We start from the raw sequence: 27,271 nt of genomic DNA on the forward strand, positions 1-27,271 counted from the left end.
ACATCACCAAGATACGATAACGATATGTTTAAGATCTAACCTGTCAAATTTGACATTTGCGCGATTCTGGAGATACTCTTGAACGATTTCCACAGGACATGACTTAGAGACCCAATTCACATCTAATAGAAATCTTACTCTATCTAACGTAAAAGTGACATTGGTTGCCCGAATTGCGCTGCAAAAGAGAACTAGTTGATATCTAAACTATAAAGAATCTAGAATGGATCTAGTACGTGTAGTTTCTTGTGAATATCTTGAAGTTCGAATACGGCAGAACATCTGTCTAGCTATCACCGTTCATGAGTTACAGCCTGGTAACAGACAGACGGACAGTAGATAGTCAGTAATAGGGTCCCGTTTTTACCCGTTGGGTACGGGGCCCTAAAAACACACGCAGAAACATGGATAATTGTTGCTACATATCAATAGAAAGTGATTCTTATTAGAGATGCACCGGATATTCTGTTACTATCCGGTATCCGGCCAATCCGCCCGTTATTTTACATCCGGCTGGATACCGGATAGTGACCTACTATAAAAACAATTTAAAGATTCCACTCACTTCCATTCCATGCGCACTTATTTCGTACCTAGATGAATCTTCGCGAACGTTCACTACGAAACAGGTCAAAACCTGCACAATGCGCACCTGAAAAACCGAAAAGTTAGTAAACCTAGGTATAGTTCCGCCGGCGTAATATTCGGCCGATAGTCAGGCCGAATATCCGGTATCCGGTATCCGGCCAAACAACTATCCGTTGCATCTCTAATTCTAATTTAGTGGACATTTGCAATTATCGAAATAACCCCGCTTTCAAAATTACTTACATCTGAAATCTAAATAAAATACCTATACGGGCTATTTGAAATCAATCACAAGCATAGATAGAATAGATCATTGAACACAATAAAATCTTACATCGTTAGCGTTACTATGAAACCTGAAGCCAACAACCGAAACCTCCAACCATAACCACCGGCCAAATAGACATCAGAACATGACCAAAACGTCACTTTGCTCACGCTTACACACGACCCAATACCACCTTTCAGTTCCCAGTAACATCTCTATGATACTGCGATAACATCGATACAAAAAAATCACAAGTTACACCGATACTCTAATTACTTACTACCTTTTGCTTTTGAGTCGCATCTCTATGATACTATTACGTGTTTCGTGACGTCACGGCGCGGGCGCCTAAAAGTTATCCTTTTCTAACGTGTACAAATCTAGATAAGAGCGAGGGAGATAATATTCTAGGTTGCTCAGGCGGTTATCATTGTTATCAGTAGTGGTTTGGTCGCGAGCGCGGACGCACGCGCTAGTGATGTACAGTTAAACAAATTTGTTCTTCTTATCGATACAGGTATGATTTAGCTGAGCGATTGTCTTTTTTTCAATATATTACCGTTGTAATGCTGTCTATTGTAATGTTTCTTTGATACAATTTTGTGTCATGTTAAAACATGGATTCTAACGGAGTGTACTTACTAAAAGAACTTGAAGCTTGAATATTTCATGTTACTTACTATATTTAAATGACTGCCATATACTCGTAAAACCCTTTTATTATAATGGAAATAAAGTATCAAACAATCATCAAATTCCTTTGACTTTTGGTGTTCAAATCGAAATCACTTTAACCGTAAAATCTTCGTGCAATGTGATCTTATTACGCCAACTTTCGAATGCGTTCTATATAACCGTATGTACATAGTGATAGAGTTAAAATTAGCGTGTTTAAGTTAAAAAGTGAGGCCCTGAAGTGAATTCTGCCGAATCTGTCACTTTGTTTGCGTTTAGTCACAGCTGACTTGTCTAGTAAGTGTGAGGCCGCAGTGTTTCAAAAGTGTTTTGTCCCTTTCTATTTTGTTTTCTTAGTGTGGGACGAGAGTAATTTGTGTTGAGCGAGGAAATTTAAATTTGGATTTAAATAGAATAATGAAAAAGACTTCTTAAATTGCTTAACATTCTCTTCTAGGTATGATGGCTAACATTGCCTGGTTGGGAATTCCAGGCTGATTAACAATTTAATGTAAGTATAGCATAAGGTGACCGTCAGGTAATAGATAGACAGCTGTTAGTAGATAAATTACTGTTTGGAAAGTCAGGCAATGTTTGGCATAGTTGGCAATGTTGACAAAATTTTGTAATTTTCAAAGGAAATGATGTGCATAAAATAGTAAAGAAAAACTAAATAATTAAGAGTTCTATTTATATTTAGTGATACTCCACAACGTGGTATGATAGTTACAGATTTTTTTATAAGTATCTTTTTTGTCGATTTTTCAGACGTTAAAACAATTTAGTAAATTAATATAACTTTGAAGATCTCAATCTGGGCAGGATAAATACGAATCCAAATTTATAGGTATTAAAATATGTTTTTTTCCATAAACTATACGATTCAGTAACTGCGAGGAAGATTTTGTAGGACATACGGTTTTATTGCGCTCATAATGTACAGTCAACAACAGAGCTATGAATACAGGCAAAGTGCCGAAAATATGTATACACGACCTTAATTTACAGGCAATAAAGTACTGTATACATATTTTTGACACTTTGCCTGTATTCATAGCTCTGTTGTTGACTGTACAAAACAGAACCCCTTGTGTGATTTCATTCGATAGCGAAACGGACACGTACGTACGTGTACGCGTTTTCGTTAGTCAAATTTTGTATGGGATTTTGACAGCGCGCCAAGCGGAACGTTTTGGAAACTCAAACCCATACAAAATGACAAATGACACGTCACGCAATCGAATGAAATTTACACTAGAGGTACAGAGGGAACTCTATCTAAAGGGGCCCACTGATTAACAGTCCGCCGGACGGTATCGGCCTGTCAGTTGTTCGGAACTGTCAAAATTTTGTTCTGACAGACCGATAGCGTCCGGCAGACTGTTAATCAGTGGGCCCCTTAACCACCTGCTGCCTAAGTCTGCACGACGACCTAATCTCAAGATTCGTTTATAATCACACCAAATCATAGAGAAATATAGTAAGACAAGATTGCTCACTCCATGTATCAATTTTGGTACCAAAAAGACTAATATTTTCATAGTCGACATCTAGCATCGAGTAGCGGAATTATCAGCACTGCTAAGTAACAGTAGTAGTACTGTCAAGTGACAATAGATGTAGTGCCGACCGGAAAGTCTTATGTTGTTAAGCATTATAGACCGGGAGATAGTGACACATTTTACTGGGTCATTTGTACCAGTATGGCGGTTCGTCAGGGGTCTAAGCATGTAATGAAGGAAAGAAAAATGATGGTCATAGCGCTGGTACCGGCGGCCCAATCGCGTGGGCGTTAGTCGAACGTGTCGGATAAAATACGAGTGTCGAACGATTTGTTCCACAAAAATCCTCGTATTATTCGATAGTCCATAAAAAAGAAGTAGACGGTAGCGTAATGCCATACTTCTCCGGTGTGACTTACAGCCCGCCATACTGAGGCGAACACGTTAATTTAAAAACAACAATTCAATCATTTTTGCCAAGCTAATTTTTGCACAGGTGATCATCGTCGAGCAGCCATTCATGGACATCACCATGCCATACTTTTCGGATGGTTCCAAATGGCCGCCATACCGCCGCAAAGGAGTTAATTTTTTTTTATTGCTAAACGATTTGTACCAGTATTGCATTTAAATTTTTGGAAAGTATTTGATAAAATGTGACCGTTATTATAATTGCCATACTTATAGTAGGGGGAAAAAGTGCTGCCATACTTGAAAAACTTATTTAATCGACACGTTTCAAAAATACGACTATGTATACGTAAAATAATTTTTTACAGCATGGCATCATCATATTCTGTTTGTTTGGATACAATTATACCTAAAAAAAATATTTCAGATTATAACTACGGGGCGGACGACTGTGAAACTTAAGCCAAGACTTAAAACTAAAAACAATTTTTTGACGATTTGTACCAGTATGGCATTTGGATTTTTGGAAATTGTATGATGCAATGTGACCATTATTATATTTGCCATACTTCTAATAGGGGGAAAAAGGGGCACCATACTTGAAATAAAAAAAAAATATTGTACACATTTGCCACCTCCTACAGGTATGGCATTATGAGATTTCCATTTATGATCACACAGAAAGTCTTGAAAAAAAATTACAAGATGGTACAAATCGTTTAGCAATAAAAAAAAAATTAACTCCTTTGCGGCGGTATGGCGGCCATTTGGAACCATCCGAAAAGTATGGCATGGTGATGTCCATGAATGGCTGCTCGACGATGATCACCTGTGCAAAAATTAGCTTGGCACAAATGATTGAATTGTTGTTTTTAAATTAACGTGTTCGCCTCAGTATGGCGGGCTGTAAGTCACACCGGAGAAGTATGGCATTACGCTACCGTCTACTTCTTTTTTATGGACTATCGAATAATACGAGGATTTTTGTGGAACAAATCGTTCGACACCCGTATTTTATCCGACACGTTCGACTAACGCCCACGCGATTGGGCCGCCGGTACCAGCGCTATGACCATCATTTTTATTTCGTTCATTACGTACTTAGACCCCTGACGAACCGCCATACTGGTACAAATGACCCAGTGAAATGTGTCACTATCTCCCGGTCTATTAGAATTTCCAGTCGATGCCACATCTATTGTCACTTGACAGTATACTACTACTGTACGGTTACCATCAGAGGGCTTACCGCGAACCACGTTCAACGTGTTGCTACTCTGTCACACTTGTAAATTCGTACGTAAGTGTGACAGGGAAGCAACACGTCAAACGTGGTTGGCGGTAGGCTCTCAGTTTGTCACTGACATAAACGCCGTCGAGAACGTAATTTACTTTCTATACATCCCGTTTGCACTAATATGCGAGTGCGAGCGAGATGTATGGAAAGTAAATTACGTTCTCGACGGCGTTTATGTCAGTGACAAACTGAAACCGTACTGCTACTTATAGCAGTGCCGATAATTCCGCTACACGATGCTATATGTCGACTATGAAAATATTAGTCTTTTTGGTACCAAGACTGATGTATGGAGTGAGCAATCTATGTAATTTTTCTCTATGAACAAATTAACCACCATGTTATTTCACAACTCAGTAAGGCCTTGTTACATTAAAACGATCTGTTTTCCTCAAGACGGTTGCATTCTGAGGAAAACTGGTGCTAAGTGTCAGAATAACGCAGAGAAATATAGTACAGAATAGAGTGGTCACGCCATACATCAGCTTTGGTACCAAAACGAGTAAAATGACATGGCAGTCGATATCTAGCCTCCTAAAAGGTCCAGCCATACAAAAGAAAAATCCAGAATTGGCCACTGAAATTTGAACCTTTAGTGCAGGGAATAAAGTTGATTTTGGTTTTGTTTTAAAATTGAACCACACAAAACAAATGCGACTCTGTTCCAATTGAATATGATTTAAATTTCATCGAACTGAATAAGTACTATAGGTAGGACGTTGGGCCCTAGGAGGCTAGCATCGAGTAGCGGAATTATCAGTACCGCTACTCGACAATACTAGAATTATCTAGTGTTGCGACTCACGAAAATTGTATTGAACAACAATTTACAACTAATATTAAAAGCACATACGTTGAAAATATTGATCCGGTTAATCCGGTTATATCAGCCGAAAGTTGTTGAACATTAGACTTTTCGGTCGATACTACATCTATTTTGTTAAGTAGCAGTGCTGATAATTTTGCTATTCGATGCTAGATGTCGACTACGGAAATAACTTGTGACTTGTGATAAATTGTGACGTTCCACGGCAAAAGGTACCATTGCCCCGGCTGAATATTGGAGCGGCGTTAATACTAGCCCCGATGCAAATGATTTCGTCTAGTTCCGCGCAACAATTTTGTTTATTTTAATAAATTTTACACATTAACATATAATGACCCAGTAATGGGAACCATAATAGCAATGTTTAATGTAAGTTTATTTTGATCGTATAATAAAATTGCATGAGACTTTAATTGCTGAAAAAAAGGAGTTTTCAAAAACGTTGTCCAAATCATATTGTCCTCTCTTACAGCACTGCTGCATGCATGGGCTCGAAACAAAATTGTCAGTACATTGGCAGAGCCCTATTGCTTTCCCTGATAATAGCCCTTTTCACATATGTTGTAATCCTACCCGTCAAAAAAAATCATTATTTTTTTTCTTTCAGTACAAACGGTATTTCTTGTATTTGGATTTAGTTATTGCAGAGTATGACCATATAAAATTAAATTACATTAGTATTAAGCATTAAATAATAGTAATTTTTAATCAAAAACATTATTTTTGAACAAACGCGAGAACCTCAAAAAATGGGGTCACCTGACGAAAACATATGCATCGGGGCTCGTAATTAATAGCGTAAGCGCCGCGCAGGCCACCATAAGGTACCTTTTGCCGTGGAACGTCACATATTTTTACTATTTCATATCTAGTGAATATCTAATTCATTTCCCGAATCACGCCGCTACTTCCAGTGGTAAGGTAGAAGTACTAGTGCTCGACGCTACACTAGTATTCGACATGGGCAATTTTTGTCAAAGTAATATAGGTTAAATTTGAACGGCCAAGATTCTTCTGGTATTAAAATTTAATCCTTGTCACTTTGACATAAAGTGCCCATGTCGAATACTAGTGCAGCGTCGAGCACTAAGTACTTCTACCATAAGATCTTCCATCGCACACATCTGTAACATTATGTAACATGTACGTATAGGTACATAATATGTACATATATGTGGTCAATGTCACAATAGCACCTGGCGTAATCATGACAACACAATGAGCTCTTACTGCTCTTGTAATAATACGAATTACTTTGTATTTGTGTTTAGGGGGATATGCGGGGCCATACATACGCAGTACCCATTTTCCTCTCTGGATATATAGCTTTCTATCTAATACCACAGAATAAATAATACTTAGTACTAGGTACGAAAGACTCACTCTCTAACAAAACGCGTCTGTTACGATCACTACGATCAGCACAGATATGGCCGCTAGGTGGCGACAGCGCCACGCGCGGCTTATGGCAAACCCCAAAATTGGGGCCGAACGGATGTACTTTTAGCTACCTGTAGCAAAGTGACGAAATCGCGGAGTGAAACACGCCTGCTAATACCTTTAAACGAGCAGTTTTTGTATAGGTATATATGTATATAATATTATGGATCTCGGAAACGGCTCTAACGATTTCGATGAAATGAGCTACCTACCTTTAAGGGGTTTTCTCTGGTCTGGACTTATCTATGGGAAAACGCGTATTTTTGAGTTTTTATATATATGTTTCCGAGCAAAGCTCGGTCTCCCAGATTCAATTCAATTCAATTCAATTTCTTTAATGTCAAAATAACACATGTCAAACTGTGATATTTGACATTATGGGATATAATTTTATACAATTTAATGTTTGCCACTTCGTTTAACTTGTTCCTTTTCATTGTTTCTTGTAATAGGTACTGTTTTGATTATTATTGTACAGGTAAGTAGGTACCTAATTATAATTATCATGTGTTTGTTTAATATCTGAACGTGTTTCTTGAATTTTTTTTTTTATATCATCCACTCTTTTGATTAAATTTTCTAATTCTATTTATTGCCCCTAAGTTGTCTGGAAGAGACCGCTGTTTAGCGGTAAGACCGCCGTTGTTGCCATAAAGAGTGACATTCCATTTCCAACTGCAGCTGCAATACTGTTCATTTTACTATGGAAATTGACAATCACAGCGACGCGTTTCCATAGTAAAATGAACAGTATTTCAGCTGCAGTTGGAAATGGAATGTCACTTAAAGAGTCCTAGTTTTCTATCTATATCTTTTTACTGTACAAAAATTTTAGTTTCCTAGTAAATAGATATGACATATCGATAGACGAACGTACAGATGGAACTATAATGTCGCCTGTACACACTCGTTTACGCTCCGGTCCAATAGGAGAAGCGCGAGACGAGACAAGGAAGAGCAAGATTGCAGTTCAGTAGCCAGTGCCTTTCTATGTATTATTATTCTTTTTAGAGTTCCGTACCCAAAGGGTAAAACGGGACCCTATTACTAAGACTCCGCTGGTCCGTCCGTCCGTCTGTCTCCAGGCTGTATCTCACGAACCGTGATAGCTAGACAGTTGAAATTTTCACAGATGATGTATTTCTGTTGCCGCTATAATAACAAATACTAAAAAGTTCGGAACCTTCTATAACACTGGGTATCGATAATTAAGACACCAGAACACTTTTAGATGAACAATCGTTTATTGTTATCACTAGTACAATATCAATAATCAGACAATTCCAATAATATCTCTCTCACTAACAATACCGCCAAAAACCCAACAACTTGACAGCTACATAAACGTCAGATCAATGACAATTATTCATTTTTAGGTCCAAATCAAACTGTCATATATCTACAACGAAATTAGTTAAGTTAATATAAATATGAAATTTAATTTGTTAAAACAAACATACATTTAAAATTATGTTTTGGAGTTTTATACACGGTGTAACATGAGTAAACCTTATAAATTTAACAGCGTATTCCTGATCATATTTAGAGACAATAATGTCCTATAACCTTTTTTGAAATTCGCCTAGTTTCAGAGATATTATTAATTAAAAAAAAAAACAAGTTTTTATTGTTACATAGTGTAAAAGGCCTTTTTGATGGTGATGTTGCTGCTATGGGACGTAGTCTAAATATCCTTATTGATAGATGTCAAAAAGTGACTAGTAAAACTTTGCAAAAAGTAGGTTCTACAAAAAAAAATTTAAATATCAATTTTAAGTGACAAGTTTACCAATAACATTTATTTTTTATGTACATATACATTCAATAAATTTAAAAAACACAAAAAAAAAAAACTTTTTTTTGGCGAAATTGACCTAAACTCCATATTACATTTTTTACTTCTTTTGATCTCAGAAATGCGTGGTTAAAATTATTCGGTTTCCTCATGTTACACCGTAGAACCTTACACTTCGGTGGGAGAGTCCGACTCGCACTTGACCGGTTTTTGTAATTGGTTGCGTGTTGTAAGCTGGTGTTTACAGCACGCAGGGAATCCAGAGCTCTTCATTGTTTATGATACTTATACTTAGTAGACGGCAGTGTTGCCAACTTGGCATAAATGATGCCAGATCTGGCATATTTTCACTCGCTGTGGCACCAAAATTTTCCATTTAGCATCTGGCATATTTTTTAGCATAATTTAGTCTAAGCCAAGTTTGCACCAACTTGGCAGCAACAATATGCGCCATCGCCTTATGTGGTTCATATTTTCATATGAATTTTGATTTTTGTGGACGGATGGACGTCAACCGCGGACTATATAAAGTTGGTCAAGCAGATCTTGTCAGTAGAAAAAGGCGGTAAATTTGAAAAATGTATGTGTTTTAAGTGTCTAATTGCAAGTGATATTTTAGCATATTTTTAGCATAGGTGTTTCAAAAATCTTTGGCATAATTTTGGCATAATCTAGACATTAGTCTAGCATTGTTTCAAAATCCGAGTTTGCAACACTGGTAGACGGAAACAAATGGTTTATAAAAGAGTAATTAGGTTTGTTAAACGTCTACTCGCTCTATCTTCTTATTACAATTTATAGCAATAAAAAGTAGTACCGTAAAATGGGGTGAGTGGGGTTCGCGGGGAGAGTTGGGTTATGAATGGGGAGAGAAGGGATGAAAGGGGGTGCGATGGAATTTTAAGGCTACTGCTACAAAAATAATGTATTCCAATTTAAAATGGGTCTATAGGTAATACTCATAATAAAAATAAATCGATCCAACAATCTTCCAAAATCACCTTTGTATGAAAACCCAACTCAGGTGAGGTGGGATTTTCTGTTTATCGTAAAAATAATGAAATGAAACTACCGAAAATAAAACAAAAACTATAATACAAACGTCCGGAACAATTATTAATATTATTAATTATTATATACACCATTCAGTTAGCATATTATTATGGAAAAATAAATTGTTATCGTGGTTTGAATGTCGGTTTGGCACCTACTCACCCCATTTGACGGCACTAGATACCTATAGACACCTATATTTTAATTTTAATAAAGAAGGCGTAATTAGAGTGACAGAGAAAGATGCCCGGAAATTGCGAACTACGATTTTCGCGGTTGTAGGCCAGATTCGCTACTTTCGATACTGACTGTACTCGTTTATACCTCGTTTTTTTTAGCATTAGAAAGGTAAAGAATCTTGATGTGTCTTTTAATTGAAAAACACATTTTAAAAATAAGTTACGGCAAATATGTAACAATTATGAATCTAATACAATCATTTATATTGTTCATCTATCTATATATATAAATGCAAGTGTCCTGACTGACTGACTGACTGACTGACTGACTGATTCATCAACGCAGAGCCGAAACTACAAAAGCCAGAAAGTTGAAATTTGCACACCAGATTGCATTTATAAAGTGTACAAGAGATAAGAAGCGATTTTGAGAAATTCAACCCCTAAGGGGGTTAAAAAGGGGATGAAAGTTTGTATGGGGTTAAAGTTTCCTTTTAAGCTAGGAATTTGAAACTTCGTAAAAAGATATATTATTAAAATACAAGAAAACTAATTTCAGCGTTTTTGAAAATTCATCCCCTAAGGTGGTGAAAAAGGGGTTGAAAGTTTGTATGCAAATCAAATTTTTTTTCGAGTATAGACTTGAATCTTTGTATTTAAGGATATTATCAGAAGACAGGAAAAGTAATTTCAGCGTTTTGTAAAATTCATTCCCTAACAGGGTCAAAAAGGGGTTGAAAATTTTAATCCATTACAAATGCTTTGAAACTTCTTAGAAAGGCATAATAGCCGATTACAAAAAAAGTGATTGCAACGTTTTTAGAAATTCAACTGAAACGAACCCCAGCCTTAACTCTACTTATCTAGACGATGACGGCCCAATAATACCCCAACATTCACCCCTAAAATAAAACACTTGAAAGTTTCCCTAAACTGAATACTTACCATAATTAAATCTAACCTTATCAGGACCAGGGCTCCATGCATGTGTGGCTTATCTTACAAACTAAATTGGCCAGGCTTGTGATCAAGTGGTAGGACTCTACACTGCGAAGAGTAGCAACTCAGGTTCTTTAGAGAGAGAGAGGTATATTATTAAAGCAAACAACAGAATAGATTCTAAGGCATTTATTAACTGAAAAATTGATTTTATATTATTTTGATTGAGAGGTTTTGTTTTAGTTTAAATGTTTTAGTCCCTAAGAAGTTGCCTGCCTCGACTTATCCTAAAAGCCTCGACCATGGGTTCGTAACCTACATAAGCTGGAAAAGTACCCACAATAAAAACCAGCGAGCCTATCAACGCGATTTGTTTTAAGACGAAACGAAAATCTAAATCTCATACTAAAAGACTAAAATCTCTGAATAAATTCAAAGCTATTGTACAAAAAATTTGCAAAGCTAGGTGTCCCTACTAAAAATGAATATAAACAGAATCAATTCATTTGAATTTCTTTGACGTGAAGGCTTGCAGAAGCGAAGGTTCCACGACCGCATAAACCCTGTAAATTATCTAAGCAGTAGTATTCTGACAGACAATGCCTAAGTTTTACATGCTTCCTTTTACAATTTATACCCGCAAACAAAACCAGATTAAAGCCCATACAAATAAATTATAAACTGTTCAAGTTTCAATCATTATTTATAAATGGTTTTGAACACAGAATGCAGGAGAGGTTCTCTTACTCCCACAGACTTACGGCTTCGCCCAGCTATCCGTTGTTCACCATATCATGAAATCTGAACAGGTTTTTGGCATACTTTTTTACGCCAGGCCTTATTCTTCTTACAAGGCTTCATTCTAATTTTATTCACATTTTATAAATCACTCAATTTTTCTTGAGCAAAAGCACATTATTTTTCATTAATTCAGTATCAAATCTCTTTAGAATCAAAATTTCCATGTTTAATATCAATAGCACATAATTTCATATTGCCATAATTGAAGCTTTTTTATTTAAGGCGCGGTGTGTAGTAAAATGCGCTTTTTTGTAACCATATTTACAGACTCTATTTTAAAGAAGATCATAGAAAACAATTCATTTGCTCAAAAGTTATTTGGAAGAGATAAGTTCACCTTTATACAAATGATCAATGTTATTTTTCCTGTTTTGTTTTGATTTTTGTACAATAAAGTGTTTTTCTACTACTACTACAATAAAATTCGCATTGCCAAAATATTCTAAAGTAAAGACCAGTATTAAGTTTTTCAAATTAAAAGAAAACACAACTTTATGAATTTATAAACACTCACCCGGAGAATTGAAGGCTTCTATGAAGTGGGTAGCTCAGGATTCCCTGGACCCCGCTCTGATGCTCGGCTACCTGGCCCTTGTAGCTCTGCAAGCAGCTCCCGTTGCCCGAAGTTGTTCGAAGAATGCCTGCTAGGGCTCAGCTGATGTCCTAGGGCTCCTCTGGACTCCAGAGGCACCGCCGTAGATCTTCGACGACTCCACTCCGCTGAAGGTCTTCTGTCTTCTGTGGCTGGCGTCCCGGGCTGCACAGGGCTCCTCTAGGGCTCCGCTTCGGTCCCTGGGGCTTCTCTGGATCTCTTCCTTCTTCTTAGTTCTTCTTCTGGAGCTCTTCTTGGTTTGGCTGCTGTAGACTGAATGAATCTCCTAGGCTTTTGGCCCGTCTATTTATACCCCTTAAATTATGGTATTATTTTGTTTTGTTCGTAACCATGGTTACAATCATCGACTTCGTCACCATCGTCTCCATCGTCGCCTAAAATATCTTTGTACTCTTCTAACAACCACAACATGCATTTTTTTTAGCTAGGGAGTGCAAGCAAATTTGAACTTTATATATATGAAATTAAGGTCCATTTTTCAATGACCCCGTATACTGCAAATTTTCCTATGAGAATTGTTTTTCTTACTTTTTACAATAATTGCTAGTTTTCAAGTGATTTTTTAAGCTAAATTGGATGTATTTATTTTTTATCTACGATTTTCAATAAATTTCTTCCATCAAAACTCTATACTTTTGAAGTAATGGACAAAAACAATCTAACATTTTATTTGCATGTTTATGTGGAGTTTTTTAGTATTTCCACTCTTATTTATGGCTAAAACTAATTCTTAAGCTTATAATCTAATTTACTATGGCATTATTTAACAATACAAACACTATTTTCATGTTTTTTTTTTACAACTGAACTTTCCTTATAAAAATTCCATTAGTACTAGTAAAGACATGATCTTTTATTAATTAAATGTTCCACTTTTATATACAATATACTAAATAAATTTACTAAAATACACTACCCTTAAGCCTCCAAATCCTTCTGATCCCACAATGGCTTACAAAATTAGATTTTTCTTGGTCTACATTCATACATAAATACACTCAAGAATTATATGCAAATTTTAGCTTTTAAGACATTATAAAATTTCAATGCCTTACTTAATTACATTCTACATAAATGAATCATGATATGCTTCTATAGTTTTAACAATTATTAGCAAGAACAGGTTCTCATTTTTCAATTTATTTGCTTATTCCATATATGTATATTGATAATATTTATTTTAATGGATCAACTAATTATGAAATTCCTATGTACCATACACATATAATGACTCATTTTACAATGAAATTATGTATATCAGTTCTCTAGTTTTGTAGAAATTAACAAAATTAAGTTTTTTTTATATCAAGCGAACACTAACATTGTCATACTTAGCCATAAGTGAAGTCTACAATGTCTTATGTAAACCATATATCTTTCTATCAATTTATTTATGTTTACAGTTTATTTAAAACATCTCTACATACAAACAAGCTTATAATTAATTAGTTTAATGATGACAGAGAACATTTTTATGAATAAATTTATTTTTCCCAATAATTCCTTTCTATGTAAAAACATCTTTATATGTAACTAAATGCCTATAACTTTGATGAACGAGCACAGAGGTCATCTGTCTCGTTTCACAACCCCTAAGGGGGCTAAAAAGGGGATGAAAGTTAGTCTTCGGGTGCAAATTTTATTTTAAGCTAGGAACTTGAAACTTTGTAAAAATGTATCAAATTCAAATATAAGTAAACCAATTTCAGCGTTTTAGAAAATTCATCCCCCAAGGTGGTGAAAAAGGGGTTGAAAGTTTGTTTGGATATCAAAATTTTTTTCGAGCGCTGGACATGAGGCTTTGTATTTGGGGATATTATTAGAAGACAATAAAAGTAATTTCAGCGTTTTGTAAAACTCATCCCCTAACAGGGTTAAAAAGGGGATGAAAGTTTGTATGGGGTTGAAGTTTTCTTTTGAGCTAGGAATTAGAAACTTGGTTAAACGATATATTATTAAAATACAAGAAAACTGATTTTAGCGTTTTTGAAAATTCATCCCCTAAGGTGGTGAAAAAGGGGTTGAAAGTTTGTATGGATATCAACATTTTTTTCGAGCGCGGGACTTGAATCTTTGTATTTGGGGATATTATTAGAAGACAATAAAAGTAATTTCAGCGTTTTGTAAAATTCATCCCCTAACAGGGTTAAAATGGGTTTCAAAGTTTGAATCCATTACTAATGCTTTGAAAATTCTTAGAAAGGCATAATAGCCGATTACAAAAAAAAGTAATTGCAACGTTCTTGGAATTTCAGCCCCTAAGGGGGTTAAAATGGGATGAAAGTTCGTCTTCAGGTGCAAATTTTATTTGAAGCTAGGAACTTGAAACTTTGTAAAAAGGTATTAAATTAAAATAAAAGAAAACTAATTACAGCGTTTTTGAAAATTCATTCCCTACGGTGGTGAAAACGGGGTTGAAAGTTTGTATGGAGATCAGATATTTTTTGTGAGTGCGGAACTTGAATCTTTGTATAAGGACATAGAGTGACGGCACCAATCATGGACATGTTAAGCGCACTAAATTAGAATTTCGTTTAAAAATGGGATGTTTTTGACGATACAAAAATGGTGATTTTTTTTTCGGCACTCAAATACATGAGGAACATTTAAACAAAACCAAAAATTCTGTATGTTTAAGACATAATTAATAAAAAATATATAAATTGAAATTTACGAAATCACCATTGATGGACATCAAAAATTCAGTAATGGACACCCAGTCATGGACATGGACCCAATTATGAACATCCATTAATGGACACTTTTGTATTGAACACATAAATGAAACAAATAATGTCACAAATCAACTTTTATTAACGCTATTTGAACTTTCATTTAGATTTCTAAGTTATACTATAAGAGTTCTAGGACTAATCCGGTTGCCGGCTGCATGAAACAAACCTGATCAAAAAATAGAATATACCTACCCTGTAGAGGTACCTGACATTTAGTACCTTCCAACGCACTTGGTCGGCCTAGGCTTAACCTGGCAGATTTTGTACAAATGGCAAAAACGTTGGACAAAAAAACATCAAAAAAATACCTCATCGAAAAATGGAATTAAACTTGTATGGTAGGATACCTGACCTTGGGGACAGTAAAAAAAAAGTGGTCGGCCTCACCTTAGCCTGGCAGTTTTTGCAGTCCGACCAGATTTATTGGACCACATGACACCTACAATTTACCTCATAGCAAAATAGAATTGTTGACGTACATATGTCTTGGTCGGCCTCACCTTAACCTGACAGCTTTTGCAGTCCGACCACATTTATCCATCCATCTAAGACAAAACAAAGAGCCCAATTATGGACAACTAAAAATACCCAGTTATGGACATCGTCTATTATTGGAAAATAAAGAGCAATCACAAAATCAACCCAACTCAAATGTTTAGTGCAATAAATTAAATAATTTAACAACCGGGTACCAAATTTATAAAAAAAAACATGAAAAAGACCTATCGAAAAATCGTATGAAACTTGTATGGTACGATAGCTGCCTTTGAGGACAGTAAAAAAAAATGGTCGGCCAAATCCTGTATTGGCCGGCCGATTGGCGATTGGGTCGATCAAATTTGTGGTACCACGTGAGAGCTACAATTTACCTCATCAAGAAATAGAATTGGCAGTTTTTGCTGCCAGGCTACGAGTTTTTGCAGTCCAACCAAATTTGTGGTACCACGTGACAGCTACAATTTACCTATAGGATGAAAAAAACGGATTATAATAGCTAAAATAAACCTATTGACGTATGGCTTGGTCGGCCTCACCTTAGCCTGGCAGTTTTTGCAGTTCGACCAAATTTGTGGTACCACGTGACAGCTAGAATCCCTACAATTTACCTCATCGAAAAATAGAACGAAAAAAACAGATTATAATAGCTAAAATAAACCTGTTGACGTGTCTTGGTCGGCCTCACCATAACCAGTCAGTTTTTGCAGTCCGACCACAGTTATAAAAAAATCATCAAAAAAATCTTATGGAAAAATCGTATGAAACTTGTATGGTACGATAGCTGCCTTTGAGGACAGTAAAAAAAATGGTCGGCCAAATCCTGTATTGGCCGGCCGATTGGCGATTGGGTCGATCAAATTTGTGGTACCACGTGAGAGCTACAATTTGAGGTAAATTGTAGCTCTCACGTGGTACCACAAATCAAGAAATAGAATTGGCAGTTTTTGCTGCCAGGCTACGAGTTTTTGCAGTCCAACCAAATTTGTGGTACCACGTGACAGCTATAATTTACCTTGTCGAAAAATAGGATTAAAAAAACGGATTATAATAGCTAAAATAAACCTGTTGACGTATGGTTTGGTCGGCCTCACCTTAGCCTGGCAGTTTTTGCAGTCCGACCAAATTTGTGGTACCACGTGACAGCTATTATTTGCCTCATCGAAAAATAGGATGAATAAAAAACGGATTATAATAGCAAAATAAACCTGTTGACGTATGGCTTGGTCGGCCTCGCCTTAGCCTGGCAGTTTTTGCAGTCCGACCACATTTATCCATCCATCTAAGACAAAACAAAGAGCCCAATTATGGACAACTAAAAATACCCAGTTATGGACATCGTCTATTATTGGAAAATAAAGAGCAATCACAAAATCAACCCAACTCAAATGTTTAGTGCAATAAATTAAATAATTTAACACAATAAACTAAAAAAGTAATAAAAAGCTTAAGCTTGGACACTTGTCCATTACTGAATTTCATAAAATATCGAATCCAGTAATGAACAAACCCCACAAAAAACTTATTGCTGTGATTGGACATATTCAACTTAGCTCAATTTACTTGCAATATAGTATTATTCAGTAAAAATAACATTAAATCTCATTACAACATAACACAAGATAACACCATGCACAAATATGTACTCACCTCCTTAACGATTTCAACAACAATAACGGATTTTTATGACCACCGCCCGCAACGAGATTTTACTTCGCAGCCATCTTAGAACAAAACGGCTGATTTTGGTGACATGTGTCAAAATGACAGCTCAAACGTCTATTGGTTATGCTTTAGTGTTGCCAGTTGAAAAATGTTGGGACAGTTGCTTAATAAATTCGATCAACGTAAAAAATGTCCATAATTGGTGCCGTGTCCATTACTGGTGCCGTCACCCTAGGTACCTATTATGAGAATACAAGAAAAGTAATTTCAGCAACCAACATCAAAATCCACTTGATTTAAAATTTCATACAACTTGCTAAAAAAGTACTTAATTTCAACATTGCTTGGATATGAAAATTATAGGTACAAAAGATGTAAAATGTTGAAGATAAGATTCCACGCGGACGAAGTCGCGGGCAACAGCTAGTAAGTAATAGTTTTTGGTTCTTAAAAAGCGTTTTTCAATTAAAAGACATGTCAAGATCGCTTACCATCTTGCAAACGTAAGTTTAGCGACCCTAATATAAGTTTAAAATGTAGGTACCATACTTTTCTGAAAAATAAATTAAAAAAGAAAGTTATTTCTAATGCTAATAAAAACGAACTATAAGCTATCGTATGTTGTTTATACAATCCTTGAAGGTGTTTTGGAGGCTCAGCCTAATTCGGTAAAAGCCTCTACAGTTTCATATAAGGAACGTTTCGTCATTCACCTCTGTATGGGATTATTACGTTACTTATCTTTTAATCTCGTGGTTTTTTCCGTTCTGTGTGGCTACCACCGGTTTAGACATACAGTATGAACTTTTTTTATGCTGTCAACCTATCTTCTGTTTTCTACGAACGTTTGACTCAAGTACTACTCATTTCACTCTGACTCTCGGCTCGATTCGGAAAATGAATTAGATATCTATTAGATATCAAGAAGTTACGATATTGATAATTTAAAGATATTTGTAAGGTAGATACGTCAAATTTGACGTTTCCGCGATTCTGGACGTCCTCTTGAACGATTTCCACAAGTTATGACTTAGATATCCAAGTCACATCTAGTCGATATCTAATGTAGCCCAAAAATCTCTAGTTCGTCTCTAATCTGGCAATTATCTCGTTTCCCGAATACGCCTGTCTGACACCCGTCTGGTCAAGTAAACATGGGGAGTGAGGGGCAAGTCGGGTAAGAGGGGTAAGTGGGGTAAGTGAGCTGTCACACGCAGGCCACATGCAATTTACGGGCTAAATGTAGATACCTACGCATTGATACAAGGTGTGACGAACAAACACACACACTAAGGGCCCGATTCGGATTTTGAAATAGACATCTATTAGATATCTTTTAGACATCAACAAGATACGATAACGATATGTTTAAGATCTAACCTGTCAAATTTGACATTTGCGCGATTCTGGAAATACTCTTGAACGATTTCCACAGGATATGACTTAGAGATCCAATTCACATCTAATAGATATCTTACTCTAACGTAAAAGTGATATTGGTTGCCCAAATTGCGCTGCAAAAGAGAACTAGTTGATATCTAAACTATAACGTATCTAGAACGGATCTAGTACGTGTCGTCTCTTGTGAATATCTTGAAGTTCGAATACGGCAGTAAGAATAATCGAACTAAGGGATGACAATACTGAGTCGAGTTTGGGTAGGTATTAAATATAAATATCGTAAGTAAATAAAGTACCTATGTACTTATAATAACATTAATAACTAATAAGCACAATACATACACACGTCGAAAAATTAAAGGGTTATACCTACTGTGAAACGTTGTACGATACTCGTGCGAATAGGTGATCCGCCACTAGGGCATGCTCCCGGGAATTCCCGGTTCTCATATTCCCGGGAATTCCCGGTTCTCATATTCCCGGGAATTCCCGGGAATTTTATGGTATCAAAAGAACCGGTACTGAAGACCCGGTACCGGTACTTCCCGGTTCTCATCATATGACTATTTATTCCCATTTCAATAGTAGTAATGTATTAGTATTTTGGTTCGGGACATTATATAACATTTAATAATGGTGCTATGAAACGGGGGACCCAAATAACCCGATAAATTAACCTAGTAAAGTAGGCATTCGTGAAGGCAGGCCGTGCCGTCATATAGTGCTGAGTGCATCGACTACGCTACGGCCGTGTGGCTCGGCCCAGGCGGAGCCAATGTGTGCCGGTTAACTTCGTAAAATAGGTTGGAACGCCAATTAAGTGTTTGTTTATAATAAAAAAAAGTCATTTATTAATTCTTATGCAATTATTTATATGAAAATAAGCCATTCATAAAGATTGTACGCTAACAGAAACAATTTCTAAAAGTAATCAAAAGATGCCTTGAGAACCGGGAAGAACCGGGAATCCCGGTTCCGGCCATGCCCAGAACCGGGAAATGAAATTCTTGGTACCGGGACCGGTACTGCATGCCCTATCCGCCACTCGTTGCGAATTTCCTATTTTTCGTACTTGTATCGTAAATAACTAGTGTATTACTACGCGCTGAAAAATTAACATGAACACATAATTATTTCCTGAAGGCTTCTCATCTCTTATCATCCGTCTCTCTCCCACACTTCCAATCATCTGAGACAGGGCATAGCAAGGTTGAAACACAAACATCATGATAAAAACCTTAATACTACTGAAATAAAGTTCAAAACCATTTGCGCGCACTAAAAAGAGGATTCGATAATTGTGTTATCTAATTTGAGTCGTATTGTAAAGAATTTAAGGTTGTATTTATCTTGTGTGCTAATATAGCGTGACGCTAAGGGCCTCCGATTATCTAGTCGCATGTTCCAAATGTTGGGCGAGTCGATTTCGGTCGCGTCCAGAGTGCCTACCGCGAACCACGTTCTACGTGTTGCCTCTCTGTCACACTTGTAAATTAGTACGTTAGTGTGACAGGGAGGCAACACGTCGAACGTAGTTCGCGGTAGGCGCTCAGTTTCATACTTAAGAGCCAACAGGAGTGGTCATTTCTCCATACAAACTTACTCGACTGTTTCCTCCGTGGGTTTTGAAGCCAGAGATGATTTGTTCAACACAGATTAATATTGTCAATATCTGTGTCGGACCGTTTAGCTTTTTTTGATGTTTTTGTTTTTTAAGGCGCTAGAGCCCTTCAAAAGTGGCCAAAGTGGCCTAATTGACTATGCCGCAATGAAAGGCGTGGTATTCAAAACTGATATCAATTAGCCAAAAAAGAAAAACGGTCCGACGCAGATAATTTCATAATCATTTAGATTGCCAAATTTGAGTACGATTGATTAAGTTTTGGAGGAGGAAACAGTCGAGTACGTAACCTCGATTTTTTATATTTTCACGCAGGATTTTCCGCCTTGTCCTTATCGCACTAGTTTTAGGAGCCGGTTCCGTTAGCGAGACAGGTATATTTACCTAAAATATTTAAATCTCAGCTCAATCGGTCGGCAGATGTCGCTGTACCGAATGAGGCGATTTCTACATCGCGCTAACGAAATATTGCATTTTTGTGATACTGGGTATTTTATGAGGTGATTATACATATGTATAGGTCAATTATGAGCCACTATCACTATAGGACACCAAGACAGACGCGAAGTCGCGAAGTCTTGGAATCAGAGATCAAAGTGGCACTTTTCTGTTCTAGGTCACTATTTTTTTTTGCATATCTACTATTGAAACATAATAATTTCCTCATAGGTAATGTGAAAAGCAGTATGTGTTACATGGTAGCAAATTATTTGTACAGTCAAAGAATTTAATTTCCGACCCATTTCGTACTTTGTCACAGTGACAATCAATATGAAAGCCACTAGAGACCTCATACGGTTGTCACTGTGACAAAGTACAAAATGGGTAGTACATTAAATTCTTTGACTGTACCTTAGGCATTAACATAACGTCGGGTGACAAGAAAAAGTCACTAAGTACTATCAAAAAATTAAAGTAATAATGCACTTTATTACACTTGTAATATGGTTTATTGTAGAATAATTTCAATGGTGTTAGATAGTGACTTTTGCTTGTCACCCGACGATAATTTGTATCCCTCACTACGCTCGGTACGGCTACCACCAGTTTTGAAATTGACAGATACGCTCGCGTTTACGTAAATTACTTTCTATACATCTCGCTCGATGCATAGAAAGTTAGTTACTTAGACGCGAGCGTAGATATCTGTCAATGGGCCCGATTCGGATTATGAAATAGACATTTATTAGACATCACCAAGATACAATAATAATATGTTTAAGATCTAACCTGTCAAATTTGACATTTGCGCGATTCTGGAGATACTCTTGAACTATTTCCACAGGATATGACTTAGAGATCTAATTCACATCTAATAGATATCTTACTCTATCTAACGTAAAAGTGACATTGGTTGCCCGAATTGCGCTGCAAAAGGGAACTAGTTGATATCTAAACTATAACGTATCTAGAATGGATCTAGTACGTGTAGTCTCTTGTGAATATCTTGAAGTTCGAATACGGCAGAATGTCAAAACAAGTGGTAGTGGTACATGATTCAATGTTCACTCTGTAAATATGTGATTTTGCACCCTTGTGACACAATCTGCTATGCTCGCCTCTCCTTAGTCAGCGATCGGAATCACGCGCCGTGTCATTAGGCCTGCGCAAGCGACCGTTTAAAGCGTTTATGCTTTATTTTAAAAAAGGACGTTTGTGCAAAGCGATTTCATGTGATTTGTTATAAGGTAAAGGTACTAGTGTTCGACATGATAATGCCCAATAGATGACTACTTGGTGTCACCTCTATTGACAATTACTTAAGTTTCAATATGACATGTTCTGGGACCGCGTCGAGCACCAGTACGTTTACCTTACTTAAATTTTATTTGAATAGTTAGCGCAGATTTTCAGGTAAATATTGTTTTTCCTAATGTGTTGAGTGATCTATATAAAATTTAGCATTTTTGAGTTTTTACATGTTTTCCTAGCAAAGCTACCAGATATTTCAATTAATAGAACACAACATAACTCGTATTTTGAGCCCTAAATACTGATGCATCCTGTAGTGATGTAGTCTATCCATTAATACAGTTGTTAGTTCAAATCAATTTAAAAGTGACCTTTTGATTCAATCAATTCAATAACGGATGCGAGAGCCGATTCGAACTCGATTCGTGAAATCTCAATTTGATGTCACTCGTCCGTGTAAACCCAAATCGCTTGTTTATTTCGCTTTACCTATGGGAATATAATTTTCACCTCAGCAGCTCGAACAAGGGTACTTTGCTTCTTAAAAACAGTGAGCAAAATGCGATTTTGCTCACTGAGTCATTTTGTCTCACTCAGTGAGACAAAATGTCATTCAAGTGACCTTTATAGTCAAATGTCATTTCAACATGCGGGGTCTAATACAAGTTCGATATACTTGTGTTCTATTATCTCTGTCCCTCTAGGTATGTTCTCACTGCTTAGGGTGAAAAATTTTGTGTACTACACGAGATCAAAGTTATTTACATCTCGTGCGCTTTTGAATCCCTTACTACGCTCAAGATTCTAAATTAGATTCACTCGCTACGCTCGTGAATCTATTATAGAATCTTTCGCTTGCACGGGACTCAAAATCAGCACTCGAAGAAATATCTAACTTTGATCTCTTGTTGTACAAATAACTATTTCTTTTTTTTGTTAGCCTGGTTATTATTGTGTATTAGTGTATACATATTAGTATATAGTGTATATATAGTATAGTGTCCCACAGCTGGGCAAAGGCCTCCCCTCGTTTCCTCCTCTCAACCCTGTCTTGTAGTTCTTTTTCCGCCAATCCGGATAAAATGCATCCAAGTCGTCCCGCCATCTCCTTTTCGGTCTGCCTGCACCCAGGCCAGTACCGTCTAAGAATACAATTTGAACCTCTTAAATAGTACATTATTGTCGACTTGTCGAGGCTCGGAAGTAGCCTTCCATCCTTCCAGCCGTCATATATAGTGCTTTTATCAAAAATGGTGCAAAAAATATGCACCATTAACACCACCACCAATATGCAGACTTCTCTTGGTTTAACTCTAAACAGCTAAATAGTCGAGGTACCTACAAACATTATACCGGGTGTGGCCTGTAACACGAGCAAATAATTAAAACATAGATTATACTCCTCAAACGGTGACACTTTTGTTCAACAACTTTTATAAATTGTGAAGTATTTAGACTCCCTATTTTTCATACAAAATAAATATTATCTTCAATGGACGCCATCGCCACTCCATATCATTGTGATTGACGTTGCTTGTCACGCCTTAAACAAAAGAAAATTCGCAATACATTGCGTCTTAGAATAAACTTTAAAGTGTATTAAAAATCAAATCACAAGTTATTTTTAAAAGTCGCTGAACAAATGTTAGTCAATATGAGGAGTACAGCCTACAGTTTTATTTTTTTCTCATATTACAGGCCACACCCGGTATAACATTATAAACGTACCTTCGTATACCTAGTCGGGTCATGGTTTCGTCGATTTGGAACAGCGCGCCAACCGGGACGTTATGGAAACCCCAAATCCTATACAGTCGCCACCAGATATATCGGAGAGGCCAAGGTGCTCACAAATATCTTAACACGCCTCTATTTTCAAGGCGTTAAAGCACTTGTTCAGATATTGTGAACACCTTGGCCGCTCCGATATATCTGATGGCGACTGTACAAAATGACACTTATCGCAAACGCGTTCATCACGCCGCGCTATCGAATGAAATTTATACTATAGGGGTACTTATACAGTTGTTTTCAACTCCATTAAGGATAATATATACAGGGTGATTTCTGGGTCGTGATCCAGAACCACTTTTTCTGACTCTGTAAATGATCCACATTATCATATGGTAGTATTTGATTAAAAGATAATTACTTTAATTATTCTTATTTTTCAAGTAAAATTAATGTTATACTAAGTAATTATGGTCACCCTATTGTCGCTTTCCATACAGCGTATGTCAAAAGTCTTTGACATACGCTGTATGGAAAGCGACAAGATGTCACATTGAGTAGGGTCACCAAATTGTATGCAAAAATGTTTTTTCCTACTTGTCATCTGGAAAATAATCATCATTATTGGTGATAAACAATAATTAACAACATCATTAGGCTCATATTTGGATTCTGTATGATGTCCGGCTCTCTTGCTCCACGACCCCGAAATCACCCTATATATACTTACTCGGTATTCAGTAAAATGTCGTAATAGTACAGTCATTATATCCAAAAAACCGACCCTACCCGTGAATAATTAGTTCTTGGAGTTTCTTTTCGTAGGTCCCTCGGGGGGGTCACTGGGAGTGTAAATTCAAAAAAGTAGGCTGAATCAGGCTCCTGCGTATATTCGAAAACTGGTTTTTTTCCAAAAAAACGGTTTTTCTTCAATAACTCGGCCATTTTTGATTTTACAGTAAAACCGTAAGGACAAAAATTGTAGGAAATTTGATTCTCTACAAGTTAGTCCAGTCATTATATCCAAAAAACCGTCCCTTCCCGTGAATAATCAGTTCTCGAATTTTTTTTTCGTACGCCCCTGGGGGGAATCACTGGGAGTGTAAATTCAAAAAGTAGACTGAATCAGGGTCCTGTGTATATTCGAAAAACGGTTTTTCTTGAATAACTCGGTCATTTTTGATTTTACAGTAAAATCGTGAGGGCAAAAATTGTTCAGAATTTGATTCTCTACAACTTTGTTTCCCTTCATTTATGCCGTAAAGCGTGGAACATAGGAGATAATGATAATATTTTGAATTTGTCGCGTTTTTCAGGTTTAATTTCTAAAATATCGATTTTGGGGGAAAGAAGGTGGGAACCAAAATTGTTCAGAATTTGATTCTCTACAAGTTTAGTCCTCTTCATTTATGTCGTAAAGTTGAAAATAAACGAGATGTTGAAAATATTTTGAATTTATCGCTTTTTTCAAATTTTATTTCCAAACTATCGATCCTAGAAGAAAAATTGTAAGGACCAAACTTGTAGAGAATAAAATTTTCTAAAATTTTTGTCCTCACGGTTTTACTGTAAAATCAAAAATGACCGAGTTATTCAAGAAAAACCGTTTTTCGAATATACACAGGACCCTAATTCAGTCTACTTTTTTAATTTACACTCCCAGTGATTCCCCCGAGGGACGTACGAAAAAAAATCCAAGAACTGATTATTCACGGAAAGGGTCGGTTTTTTGGATATAATGACTGTACTAACTTGTAGAGAATCAAATTTCCTACAATTTTTGTCCTTACGGTTTTACTGTAAAATCAAAAATGGCCGAGTTATTGAAGAAAAACCGTTTTTTTTGGAAAAAAAACCATTTTTCGAATATACGCAGGAGCCTGATTCAGCCTACTTTTTGAATTTACACTCCCAGTGACCCCCCCGAGGGACCTACGAAAAAAAAATCCAAGAACTAATTATTCACGGGTCAAAATCTATAATGACTGTACTATAAAATTTCACTACATTTGTTCTTTATTTCTATCGCTTTCAAAGTACCGTAGGTATTTCGGATAGCTGAAAATAAACCTTATTGGAAAGCCTTAAGGTTTAATATAGGTCAGTTAAAAGTGTTAAGCATTATTCGAATCACACCCATAAGTGCTCAGATAAGGCTTAATAGTTGAGAATGAACAAGGGAACCTGTTTGGAAATGTAAAATGTAAAACAATTTGATATCAATATCAGCGCGTCCGGGCACTGATATATAGAATTTTGACCCAGTCCATAACCTACTTACTTATTACCCAGGTACCTTCAGTAAATATTTTAACTATGACAAAAACAATAGGTTCTGGGAACCCTATTTTTCTCGTATAACGATCGCAATAGCTCGTGAGTCAGAGTTGAAATAAAATGAAGATTCCAAATTTCCAAACATAAAATTCAACTTCTGACAAAAAAAATGTTGTACCACCCTATAAAACAGTAAATTTGTCGAATTTTGTAACCTGGCTATTTTGCGTCAAATCCGGTAGTTCCGATTTTTTGCAGGCTTGTTTATGATGTTGGCCCAATGAATAATCCAAGTTTGTGACCTCGAGCGCCGAACGCAACTTTGTCAAAAATCGAATAAACCGCAATTTTTTTTAGATTTGGACGATTATAACCCTAAAGTACTAGTTTTTGGTAGTAACTTCCTAGGGCGTTTTTAAAGTAGACTAAATTTGCTACAATAAGACACTAGAATTGTCTCTGTACATCTAATATTTTCCGAGATAAAGCCTTTCAAAATTTTATAATTTTACATCAGTTCTTAGCTATAATATAAGGGTTAGGTAGGTAATTTATATGGAATTCATCACCGCCACGTTCTGCAAAATATTTATATTCCATAAATATTTTGTAGAACAAATCTAAAAAAAATTGCGGTTTATTCGATTTTTGACAAAGTTACGTTCGGCGCTCGAGGTCACAAACTTGGATTATTCATTGGGCCAATATCATAAACAAGCCTGCAAAAAATCAGAACTACCGGATTTGACGCAAACGCAAAATGTATAATTTTACTGTATTACTATTTCATAGTACGAATACATGTAGATAGATAGGTATTGATAATGTCTGACACTTAAAACGTTCATTCATATAAGTTTATAGAGTCATAAAGTGATGTCATAAATTATTTATGACATGTTACAGAGCGGCAATGTGAATGGACGTATTGTTTATTGCTGGTTTATCGAACGCTTGTAGAAGTAAAATACCTCAATCTAAAGGGGCCCACTGATTAACAGACCGCCGGACGGTATCGGCCTGTCTGTTGTTCGGAACTGTCGAAATTTTGTTCTAACTGCTGTCAGTTCAGTCAGTGTCTGTTAATCAGTGGGCGTACGCTAGCTGGCGCGGTTGCACGGAGTAAGCGAGCGGGTACCGAGTACCTTTTGGCTCCTCTACACGATGGGCCAACGCCGGCCACTCCAAGGGACGCAGCCATGCGGTAGAATGAGATAGCAATATTACTTGCTCCCTCTAACGCATAAATGCGTTGCTAACTGGCGCG

At 36.5% G+C, this 27,271-nt stretch overlaps 1 protein-coding gene across 1 annotated transcript in view; it reads left to right on the plus strand.

Moving 5' to 3' along the window:
* The first annotated feature begins 1,306 nt into the window (after window positions 1-1,306).
* LOC134679274 (adenylate cyclase type 5-like) overlaps window positions 1,307-27,271 on the plus strand; it is a 367,970-nt gene continuing 342,005 nt past the window's right edge. The window contains exon 1 of the mRNA XM_063538168.1: window positions 1,307-1,373. The gene's annotated coding sequence lies outside the window, so the exon portion shown is untranslated. The remainder of the gene's footprint in view (window positions 1,374-27,271) is intronic.

The sequence above is a fragment of the Cydia fagiglandana genome, chromosome Z, assembly GCF_963556715.1.
Source record: "Cydia fagiglandana chromosome Z, ilCydFagi1.1, whole genome shotgun sequence".
Classification (NCBI taxonomy): Eukaryota; Metazoa; Arthropoda; class Insecta; order Lepidoptera; family Tortricidae; genus Cydia; species Cydia fagiglandana.